General features: G+C 40.4%; 1 long non-coding RNA gene across 1 annotated transcript; it reads right to left on the bottom strand.

Moving 5' to 3' along the window:
* Positions 1–1,057: 1,057 nt before the first annotated feature.
* LOC137371028 (uncharacterized) lies at positions 1,058–12,104 on the bottom strand. Its single transcript, XR_010975167.1, has 3 exons — positions 12,065–12,104; positions 7,663–7,786; positions 1,058–2,131 (listed from the first exon to the last, which is right to left on the bottom strand). It is a non-coding gene; the product is annotated as an uncharacterized lncRNA (long non-coding RNA).
* Between the last annotated feature and the right edge of the window lie 78 nt (positions 12,105–12,182).

Below are 12,182 nucleotides of genomic sequence, written 5' to 3'. Positions count from 1 at the left end.
GAGGCATAGAATATAAGAGCAGGGAGGTTACGATGGAGCCGTATAAAATGCTAGTTAGGCCACAGCTGGAGTACTGTGTACAGTTCTGGGCACCACACTATAGGAAGGATGTGATTGCACTGGAGAGGGTGCAGAGGAGATTCACCAGGATGTTGCCTGGGCTGGAGCACTTCAGCTATGAAGAGAGACTGAAAAGGCTAGGGTTGTTTTCCTTGGAGCAGAGAAGGCTGAGGGGGGACATGATTGAGGTGTACAAGATTATGAGGGGCATTGATAGGTTAGATAGGAGGAAACTTTTTCCCTTAGCGGAAGGGTCAAGAACCAGGGAGCATAGATTTAGGGCAAGGGGCAGGAGGTTTAGGGGAGATTTGAGGAAACATTTTTTCACCCAGAGGGTGGTTGGAATCTGGAATGCACTGCCTGAAGGGCTGGTGGAGGCAGGAACCCTCACAACATTTAAGAAGTATTTAGATGAGCACTTGAAATGCCCTAGCATACAGGGCTACGGGCCAAGTGCAGGAATATGGGATTAGAATAGTTGCGCTGTATGGCCGGCACAGACACGATGGGCCGAAGGGCCTGTTTTTGTGCTGAATAACTCTATGACTAAAGCAGTTCGGGACGTCCTGAGGTTGTGAAAGGTGCTTTATAAATGCAAGTTTTTTTCTTCTTTCCTGAATAATAATGTCAGCTTGGCTTAGTCAGCAGCAATCTCACCCCTGAGATGGAAGATGTGGATTCATATAAGGACTTGAGCTAATCTAGGCTGGCTATCCAGTACGGTACTGAGGATACTTCTTTTGTATGAGGTTAACTAAATCTGTCCAATCAGGGGCACATTACAGATCCTATCATACTGTTTCAAAGAAAAGCAGGCCTAACCCACATTCCTCCCTCAAATTCTAATCTGAGCTACATAACTAGTTATTCTTTATTTTCTAATGCCATCCAAAGGAAAATATCAAGGTTGGAACAGTCATCCACACAGTGAAACACAACAAATATTGATTCCGTTTTTAAGCAACCTGACAATAATACTTTTGATAGCAACAGGCATTTTTGCAGTTGGAGAAAACATGACAAAAATCTCATCTGTACATGAACATAACAAGGTTCGCACATTTACAATAGAAAACAATTTGTTGTGCTTGAAATTGTTTGTCTTGTTGCTTTAAACGTTAAATAAGCAAATTCAAATATGTAACAGGAGTTTTTACTAACTGAGGATTATATATAAACATGCTGCATTATACTTCTTTCAAATACCTGGGTGGAATGACATAAAACTGCAGCACTGCGACTAGAGATATCCTGGCACAAAAGTTAATCAGTAACTATACATCAATATTAAATCAATGTAATTTTCCAATTGTTAAAATGTATCCATGAAAGTATTTTAAAATGAGTTAGAGCCAGATTTACTTTAAAGAATAAAGTAATCCTCAAAAATATGAACATAAACACTAAAAATAAGAAACTAAAATGGACTATTTTAAGTTGTTCTGAACCAACCAAACTTAAGTTAGATAGGCCTTAGTTTACCTAAATTTACACAGAGCACTAGTAGCTGTACTGTCTTGGACATGCAAAATTCCCATTCCTCTTCTTTAAGAGTAATATTATGGTTAGATTGTGGACACCAGGGCCAGTAACAATAGTGCTTGAATTCTCCCTACCAAGTATAACCTTCTTATAGCATAGTGAGTGGCACTAATGGATAACTCATGTTCTCTGTCTTCATTGTCGTCTGGATTATCTGTTGTTGATTGTGTCACCAATTCATCAGCTCTCTCTGGTAGCTGATTCTTTTGATCTTTCATCAATTCTTTATTCAGATGGTATCATCTCTCTGCGAGATGGAGGTGAACCATAACCGTCCCTTTCATGCAAGGGAGGGCCTCTCGAGCCACTTCTTCTTCCCCCCGCCCCCATTGCTCCACTTCGTGTAGCCCTTGAAGGAAGGGGTCTTTTAGGTGGTGGTACCTTCCTCTTAAGGTAGCACTGTTCCTTCTCCTGAAACCACTCACCGTGCTGACCTTTTCCCTCATCGAATCCTCCGAGGAGGACCACGGCTTCTTGGGGGTGAAGGTGGTCTACATCACCCATTTTCACATGCCGGTCAGATCGCTTGCTGTTGTCAAGAAAAACAATATGCCAAATAAGGAATATTAATTCATAGGTTGGAAACTCACATTAAACTTTTAATGGAAAAAATCCCGCAGTTAACTTTTTAAAAAACTGGTAGCCAAGATGATAAGATCCCACATGGGAGATTGGTTAAGAAGGTAAGAGCCCATGGGATCCAGGGCAATTTGGATCCAAAATTGGCTTAGTGGCAGGAAGCAGAGGGTAATGGTCGAGGGTTATTTTTGTGATTGGAAGCCTGTGACCAGTGGTGTACCGCAGGGATCGGTGCTGGGACCCTTGCTGTTTGTAGTGTACATTAATGATTTAGACATGAATATAGGAGGTATGATCAGTAAGTTTGCAGATGACATGAAAATTGGTGGTGTAAAATAGTGAGGAGGAAAGCCTTAGATTACAGGATGATATAGATGGGCTGGTAAGATGGCGGAGCTGCGGCAAATGGAATTTAATCCTGAGAAGTGTGAGGTGATGCATTTTGGGAGGACTAACAAGGCAAGAGAATACACAATGGATGGTAGGACCCTAGGAAGTACAGAAAGTCAGAGGGATCTTGGTGTACATAGATCACTGAAGGCAGCAGCACAGGTAGATAAGGTGGTTAGGAAGGCTTATGGAATACTTGCCTTTATTAGCCATGGCTTAGAATATAAAAGCAGGAAGGTTATTATGGAGCTGTATAAAACGCTGGTTAGGCCACAGCTAGAGTACTGTGTACAGTTCTGGGCACCACACTATAGGAAGGATGCGATTACACTGGAGAAGATGCAGAGGAGATTCACCAGGATGTTGCCTGGGCTGGAGCTCTTCAGCTATGAAGAGAGACTGAAAAGGCTAGGGTTGTTTTCCTTAGAGCAGAGAAGGCTGAGGGGAGATATGAGTGAAGTATACAAGATTATGAGGGGCATTGATAGGTTAGATAGGAAGAAACCTTTTCCCTTAGCGGAAGGGTCAATAACCAGGGGGCATAGATTTAAGGTAAGGTGCAGGAGGTTTAGAGGAGATTTGATGAAACAAATTTTCACCATGAGGGTGGTTGGAATCTGGAACGCACTGCCTGAAGAGGTGGTAGAGGCAGGAACCTTCATAACATTTAAGAAGTATTTAGATGAGCACTTGAAACGCCACAGCATACAAGGCCGAATGCTGGAAAATGGGATTAGAATCTTTAGGTGCTTGATGGCCAGCCCGGACACGATGGGCCGAGGGGCCTGTTTCTGTGCTGTATAACTCTATGACTCTATGACTACCGCAATTTGCATCTGAAATAGTTTTTCACATTCCAAGGCTCCAACCGGAGACAAAGGTCTGAGGAACAAGGACCTGCATTCAATAGCACTGCATTCAAGGCCATCCTAACACCTTGACTTTGAAACAGCAAATCCTTCCAAGTGTAAAAATTGGAGCCTTGAAATTGGAACCTTGTACTTTAATGGGTTTTCCATCCAAAGGCTTCCCATTCATATCCCGGGCTGCATCCCTTGCATCTCCTGGACTTTCGAAGGTAACAAAAGCAAACCCCCTCAATTTGTTTCACAATCTTTCATCAGCAGGACTTCTACTATTCTTCCACATTTGCCAAACACTGCTTCTAGTGCCTTTTCATTTGTTTCAGTATTCAGAACACAAATTAATAGTTTTCCGAGACAATCCACTTCGACTCTGTGTAACAGCTGTAAGGTTAGGCACACATTTTTACTAAGGAGTGAACAGGCTTGCTATCTAATTTTATACAGGATTTCCAGGATAGTGTTGTTTCTGTGTGTTAAGGTTGTCTGTATTTCTACCACAACCTTCAATTTTTTCCCTTAACGAAGAGGTCAATAACTGAGAGGCATAGATTTAAGGTAATGGGCAGGTGGTTTAGCGGGGAATTGAGGAAGAATCTTTTCACCCAGAGGGTGGTTGGAATCTGGAACACACTGCCTGAAGGGGTGGTAGAGGCAGGAACACTCACGACATTCAAGAAGTATTTAGATGAGCACTTGAAACGCCATAACATACAAGACTACGGGCCAAGTGCGGGGAAATGGGATTAGTTAGGACAGGTGCTTGATGGTCAGCACTGGCGCGTTGGGCCGAAGGGCCTGTTTCTGTGCTGTAAAACTCTATGACTAACTGAACCCCTCCTGGCCCATATAATTTTTTGTTGGTTTTTCTAATCCTTTCTTTCCTCAGCCAAGGTGTTTGATCAGACTGGCCAGGAACCACTGCTCCTGTATCTAATTTGAATGGGGTTTTATTTTCTCCCACTAAAATTTCTGCTTCTCAGCAATCTTTGTTTTTTTTCGCTGCACTTCTCCTAGGATGGGAGTATTAATTGTTTGACCCTCCTTTATTTCCTCTATCTTTTCAGCTGTCTGCAGTGTTTGTTTTCTGCTGCGACAGACCTGCTGAAAGTGCCCCTTTCTCTTGCACCAGAAACATTCAGCTTCCCAGGCTGGGCAATTTTCCCACTGGTACCACTCCCGGCCGCACCTACTGTTATTTAGTGTTGCTGCCTCTAGGTGTCTTTCCTGCCTCTCGGGCTTTCTGGCGCCATTGCCCTCTGCCTACCTGCTCAAAAAAATGGTCTTTTTCAAAGTCAAATCTTCTTTCAACTGAAGCTGGTCTGACAGCGCTTCGTCTATAACCTCGACTACTATTCTGTCCTGAATCAGTTCCTTTCACAGACTCCCATAATTGCAATCCTCCACGACTTTATACAGATCATTAATAAACAAATCGATACTTTCACCACTTTCTGGGTGCGCCTGTTGAACTTAGCTCACTCCACGATTACATTTTTTCCTGATCTGAAAGTAACCGTCTAGTGCTTTAATCACTTCGCAATATGGGTTTTATTTCGTCGATCCCCAGGGTAGTCAGAATGTCGTCCGCAATGTCTACCATGGCGCAGAGCAAAACACTAACCTGTTCTTTGACAAATTGTGCTGTTAAACCTGACCGCAACGGTATCTGTCAAATCTTCAAATCTATCTTGGCCGCGCTTCGGCCTGGTTGGGTACCACTGCTTGCTCGAAGCTTTCTGGTAATGGTATCAATTTTTCCATGTTTCTTCAAAGTCTTCGATCGCTTTTGTTTTCTTAGACTGGAAAAGTCGTTTTTACCGCTGCCACCATATACTATCTTGTCAGTGTGTTATTAATATTGAATGAAGAAAGTAGACTCTGGGTCAAAGTAACAGGAGTTTATCTACCAGGTCTTCTTACCAGGGTATCTACATGAACACTGAGCAGCACTAGGTACAGACTCGTCCTGTGATGATGCTTAAGGTCTATATACATAATCTACCCAGCAACAGCTTATGTACAATATGCTACAAAATTCACTCACTGAAAGTTACCAGCCTGCAGTATCAAACTTTGTGCTGTCATGTAGACAGATTAGTCTCGGCGCATGTTACAATGCTGTGATGACACAAAATGCACTTGTTACACTAGAGCCAACACAGCACTATTCCAGCTTTAGCTCATCCATTTAGACGGTGTTGCAGTTCAGGACACTGGATCTGTGATATAACAGTACAAAGTTGGTGTTGAATTTATCCTGATATTACTAAAGTCGTAGTGAAACCATTGCTAACTACGCCGCTACTTTTGGTGATTTGTATATCTGGAATTGCCAGCAAAGTTAGCTATAGATACATGAAGAGACCATATACATCCTGACAGGGGTCTTCTTACCAGAAGAATATTTACTACTTTGCATCTTCTACCTGCCCAACTTAATATGCCAGAAGAAATCAAAGCCTGCCATTTTGACACTGTTGTCTAGTGCTGGACTATTCACTATTACGGTATATTCCTTACTCATTCATAGTAAATGTGCAGAAAATCATTCTGTAATATGTATCAATAGGTTTCACCAGCATACGATTTACACAGTACAAGGCATACGTGATGTGCAGAAACAGTCAGCCCACAAAAGCATACACATGTAGGGCACTGAGGCCCTGTTGCTTGTTTAGGTGGATCTCATGACATTATTTGAAAAACAGGGTAAAGACTCTAATGTCCTGTACAACACTTATCTCTCAAATGACACTATCAAAGTCAGATTAACTGATCATTTACCTCATTGCTGTTTGTGGCACCTTATTGTCTGTAAATTGGCTGCCACTTTTACCTATATAACAGTTGGGTATACATCAGTCTTCACTGCCCGGGCAGTAAGCTGTCAAAGTGGAACACCCGCCTTGAACAGCACCCACTGATTTTCAAGCCATTGATTTTATAAATTATAACTTTAACTATTTAATTGATATGTCTGAATGATAAAATGGAATATGTATGGCTGACTATTTAATATGCCTTATATCTGAAGCTGCAGGTTCATTCGAGAGACATGTGCCATGTTTAACACTTAGTAATGTGAGTGATGAGTTGTCAGATAGCTGCTTAGTGGGAATGTTGTTAATTGTAGTCCTAGGCAAATAAATCTCCCGATGCAGGATAGCAAATCTTGTCTCCATGTCAACATGACTTATAGATAAGAAGCTTTCTTAGACTTCTTTTAAAATATTATTGATCCAATGGATAAAAGCATCATAAAACTTAATTCTAATAAATTAAATGGAAGCAATTGAATATTTACAATGACTGAGCATTTGATCAGTATCTGTAAAGACAGCAGCAGCTTGCTGAAGTTGGCACCCACTATACTGATCCATAATGCTTTTCAACATGGTCCCTTAATCTGCTGAAAAATCTCTTTTAATGATATTTATTTTCCATTTGAACAAATATCTATTGCATGAAATACAGGGCTTATTTACAATTCTGATAATTATGATTTAAAAGTGATTATAGACACTCGGGCTCATTTTCTTTTTCTCTGACACAATAATTCAAAGATCATTTTTGCTAAAACAATCGTATTTTAGCCCACTGGTGTCATACAGGAAGGCCAGTCATTGTAGACTCTCTACTTGTTTCAATAATAGAGAGCTAGCCTCCTGCATTTTCACATGAAGCAGGCCAAATGAAATAATCATTAAATACTCAAACAGTTTTCTTCTCTACCTAGCCACGATATGCCCCACAGGTATAGACTAGTGGAGTGCTGACTGATTCGGAGACCAAAAAAATAAACTTATCAGATTCTTGTTTTAGCAATATGGGCCTGAAATACTTTTTGAAAATCTTTCGGGGCAAAAATAAGGATTTTAAAAGCACGGTCAATCAGAATCAATAAAATCCACTCAGTTTCAAAATCATTGCAAAAGAGAAATGTTGAATCTGTATTGTGAGAAAATGAACATTTATTTATAAAATCACTGTTTGCTATTTAATTCCCTGTTTCCAGGTCCACAATGTCTAATGCCACACAGAGTTATAGAGGTAGAAGTAATCGCTCAACCTCTATATCAGATGGCTCTGTTCAGAATCTACGTTAGCTGCTTCAGCATTGCAATTCAGCAGTTCTACAAGTTGGTACTGAACATTTCTCTGGAAGAAAGCATGGGAACAAGCCAGCACTATGCAGAATTACATATTATAAGCATTTGATTTATACCTTTCTACGCACTCCAGTGCAGTGCTGACTGAGTGTTGCACTGTTGGAGGTGCTGTCTTTCGGATGAGACATTAAACCGAGGCCCCATCTGCCTGCTCAGGTGGATGTAAAAGATCCCATGGCACTATTTTGAAGAAAAGCAAGGAAGTTATCCCTGGTGACTTGGCTAATATTTATCCCTCAATCAACATCACAAAAAGAAAGAGATTATCTGGTCATTATCACATTGTGGGAGTTTTGCTGTGCACATACTGGCTGCTGCTTCTCCTGCATTACAACACTGCCTACATTTCAAAAGGTACCTCATTGGCGGTAAAGCATTTTGAGACGTCTGGTGGTCATGAAAGGCGCTATATAAATGCAAGCTTTTTCTTTTTTTCAGAGAAAATTAAAAGAATTTGCAACATTGTTGGACTTTGTGCACAGAGTTACTTATACAGAATGTTATTAGAGCCTTGGGAGGAGAATGCTGAAGGATAGCTGTACTATTACATAGTATTTACAGCACAGAAACAGGCCACTTGGCCCAACTGGACCATGCCGATGTTTAAGGTCCATGAGCCTCCTCCCTCCCCTCTTCATCTAACCCTCTCAACATAATCTTCTATTCCCCTCTCCCTAATGTGTTTTACCTAGCTTCCCCTTAACTGTATCTATGACATTCGCTTCAACTATTCCTTGTGTCTGGATGAGACAAGAAACAAAGACAAATCACCATACACTAAGTAACATGACAGCTTACATTGACCACCAGATGTGACTGAGGTATTTTTCAGACATTCATAGCACAATCTCAACTTGAAAATGCAGATCTACTGGGGAGTATCTCTCCCTTTCATGAGTAACAACTACAACCTCAGAGCAATCAGCTACAATAGATGGAATTTAAGATTATTTTTTATTTTTAATTATAGCTTATCTGATGGAAAACATTCTCTAAGTAAACTGGCAGCATAACCAGGCGTACCTATAGAGATGTTCATACACAAATTAGAACATAGGAACTATAGCAGGCCATTCAGCCTCCCGAGCCTGTTCTGCCATTCAATTAGAGCATGGCCAGTCTGTACCTCAACTCCATTTCCCCACATCTGTTCCGTAGTCCTTGATACCTAACATAAATCTATTGATCTCAGTCTTGAAAAGTTAATTAATCCCCAGCATCCACATTTCCATTATGCTTTGTGAGAAAAAGTGTTTCCTGATTTCACTCCTAAATTTAAAATTATGCCCTCTTGTTCTGGATTCCCCCAGTAAAGGAAATAATTTCTCTGTAGTTACCCTATCAAATCCCTTTATCATTTTAAACACTGCTCAGTCTTCTAATCTCAAGGGAATATAAACCAGGTTTATGCAACCTGTCCTCATAAAATAATCTCTTTTTATTTCCTTGCTTGATCTGTCCCCTTTGTCTGCAGTAGCACATGATGGACTAAATCCCCGCCCATTTATTATCAATGAAAGGAAAATCTAGCACAGCTGCCTTCTAGTTTAATTAATTCTTCATTAACCTAAGGAGAAGCGTATGGAAGAATTTTAACCTAACTTACTTAGTTAGAAACCCAAGGGATCAAGTGGAATGCTGATTTCACACTCCGTCCAATAGGACAATTTTATCCTATCCTGGCAGTTGAAAAACTGATGGGATTAGGTGAAATGTTAGTTTTAAACCTTTCCCCCCCCCCCCCCCGACCTCCAGTTTTACTCTCAAATGAAGTCAATGAGTAACACTGGATCGGTTGTAAACTCAGCAGTCCACCCAGTAAGTTAGGTTAAAATTGACTCCTATGTGTCAACAATCAAAAGTAATACAACCAGAACAGCATGCATTTATATAGCACTTTAATGTAGTAAAATGTCCCAAGGCACTTGACAGGAACGATCAACTAAAATTTGACACCAAGCCCCATAAGGAGATAATAGGACAGACAACCAAAAGCTTGGTCTTAGAAGTAGGTTTTAAGGAGCATCTTAGAGGAGGAAAGGTAGAGAAATGCAGAAGTTTAGGGAGGGAATTACAGAACTTAGGGCCCAGGCAGCTGAAGGCATGACCACCAACGGTGGAGCGATGAAAATCGGGGATGCGCAAGCAGCCAGAATTGGAAGAGCACAGAGATCTCGGGGTGAGGGGATGAATATATGTTGTAGTGTTGGAGGAGGTTTCAGAGATAGAGTTGGTGAGGCCATAGAGGGATTTCAAATAACTTGAAATTAGACCAGGAATGAGCAATGCATATTTTCTTAACTTTATGCTAAAAATCAACTCTAGCAGGTTGCACAAGTCAATGGGTTGGAACACGTTCTTTACTCTCCTTAGACATACGTTTGAATTCGCCCAGAAAGAATGTCCCTTCAGCCACTTTTGGGATTCTTCATGGTACCAGCTTGGGAAGGCGTAGCATGTTTTCTAGTGGATATGAATCTTAGTGCAAATTCACCTATAGTTTGTCACTAAGGGGCTTAATTTTTTTTTTCAGAAATTGGGAGAAATTCTGATAGTGATGAATCAATAAAATAATAGAAGCAATTCATGTTTTTGAAACATGTAATTTCTGAAACTATGTTTTTATTATGGAGGGAAAAAGAAATCAATGTCCCAAAAGACAAAAAGGCAACTTAAAATGCTACTTGGCAGTGCCTGAATGGGCTTCATGGCATTATGAGCATGGTGGCCTTTAATACCATGGGTAGTATATTGCAAACGGTTAAATGACTTTGCTAGTCTTCATGGATAAGCACTGCAATCATAGCATCTGTCATGGCATAAATCTGGTCACATACTGCTCCCCTACCATATCAGGGTTGCCAACCCTCCAGGAATAAAAGATTTATCTCCTCGACACTACTGGGAGAAAGACAATGGGGGCATTAAAAGAAATTTATATATTTTTTCATTTTCATTGAACGCTTTCATTAATTAGTTATATAAATATGGAAGTTTGGGAAAAAAGATTTTTTGACGTAGCAGAGCAGTTAGAGGTTATGTGATAAAACCTTCGGGAATACATCCAACTAGAGTTGGAAACCCTGCATCAAATTCAGCCACCTGTTATGGTAAATCGACTGCCTGGATTAGCACCCACTATGATTTGTCTCCTCCATTATGCCCTGAACCACTCCTGGACTTTCCTTGTCACTGTTATATACCTGAAAATAGCAGCAACACCCATTCTTTCTAGCATAACTAGCTCCTAGGCTTAGAAACACCTTCCTTTTTGTTCCAAGGAGAGTAAATTTCAAATGACAGGTTCCAATGCAAACAAACAGGCCTAGGTTTTCTGATTGTGACAGTAAACCAACAATTTTAAATGGGTTACCATCAGCATATGATGATTGGCAATTCTAGGCAATTGTCTCTCTGTATTTCACAGTACTTATTATGGTTAATTTACATTGACAAATTTTAAAGATATAATTTCAGAAATAGCAGTGAGGAGGAAGAGAACTATTAATATTTTTGTTTTGTACTTGACTATGTTTAAATGCGGTGTTTTGCCATCTAAATTAGCCAAAAACAAATGTTTGAAGCGATATCGCAGTTTTTTTGGGCAAAAATCTAATCATGATTGGTAATCCCCAGGGGTGTCAAGTTATGGTACCTAATAGTGGTTTCTTAGTAAAGTCTAGCTATTGAAAGTTTTTTGCGAAATTGAGAGACACTGTTGAGAAAATTCCAAAAGCTGGATTTTCCTAGGGAGGAATAAAAACTGAGAATCTGTACTAAATACAGGAAATTGCCATCTCTGTGATTATGGGCATCCTTAATGACAGTCCAACTCACATTCACCTTCACCCAGATACAGCTGGAGATTTGCTCTCGAGCTTGATGACCCCTGTGTCCCTGCATTGCAATTGAAATATCTTCAAGCTGCAGCTAGTCAGGCTGATGCAGATTGAAAATGGGGGAGTTGGGAGAAACTCTATAATGAGACTTTCATTCTTCCCCCCCAAGAAATCTGTAGTGCTTAAGTTTTTCTTTAAAAAAAATTAAAAGTAGAATTTCACCAGCAGGGATATGTAGCAGCTCCAGTCTACAATTGGGTGAGATCTTAGAAGCAGAGAATAACAAGGCAAGGTTACAACAGCTATCCTACCCCAAGACATTTAATTATTTGCATTAAAAAAAAAAGGACCAAAAGAAAATATATTTGGAAGGACCAAGACACAATTATTTATACAACTTTTTGGGAAAAAAATAAGAACTAATATATTTGGAAGGAATATTTCAAGATGGGAGATTTACAAGGAGAAACCCCAACCTCCCACAAGAAATTGCAAATCGACAGATCTGCTGGCTCCATATACAAAGTGAATAATTTTTCATTTCTTGTTGACGAAGCTAAATCAACATTTTTTGAGAAATTTATTTTAAAGCAAACATGAGTAAGAATTGGTAGCTTACAGGCTTCAGCTTACATTACACTACAGGCTAGGCCTCAGTTGCCACGGCGACGAGGCCCACCTCCCGCTGTCGCCCTGAGGACGGCCTCGCCCCCTTTCTCCCCGCCCATCGGAGCGCA

Source organism: Heterodontus francisci, chromosome 6, assembly GCF_036365525.1.
Source record: "Heterodontus francisci isolate sHetFra1 chromosome 6, sHetFra1.hap1, whole genome shotgun sequence".
Classification (NCBI taxonomy): Eukaryota; Metazoa; Chordata; class Chondrichthyes; order Heterodontiformes; family Heterodontidae; genus Heterodontus; species Heterodontus francisci.
The sequence above is the reverse complement of the archived record's forward strand: the minus strand, read 5'-3'. Positions and strand labels throughout refer to the sequence as shown.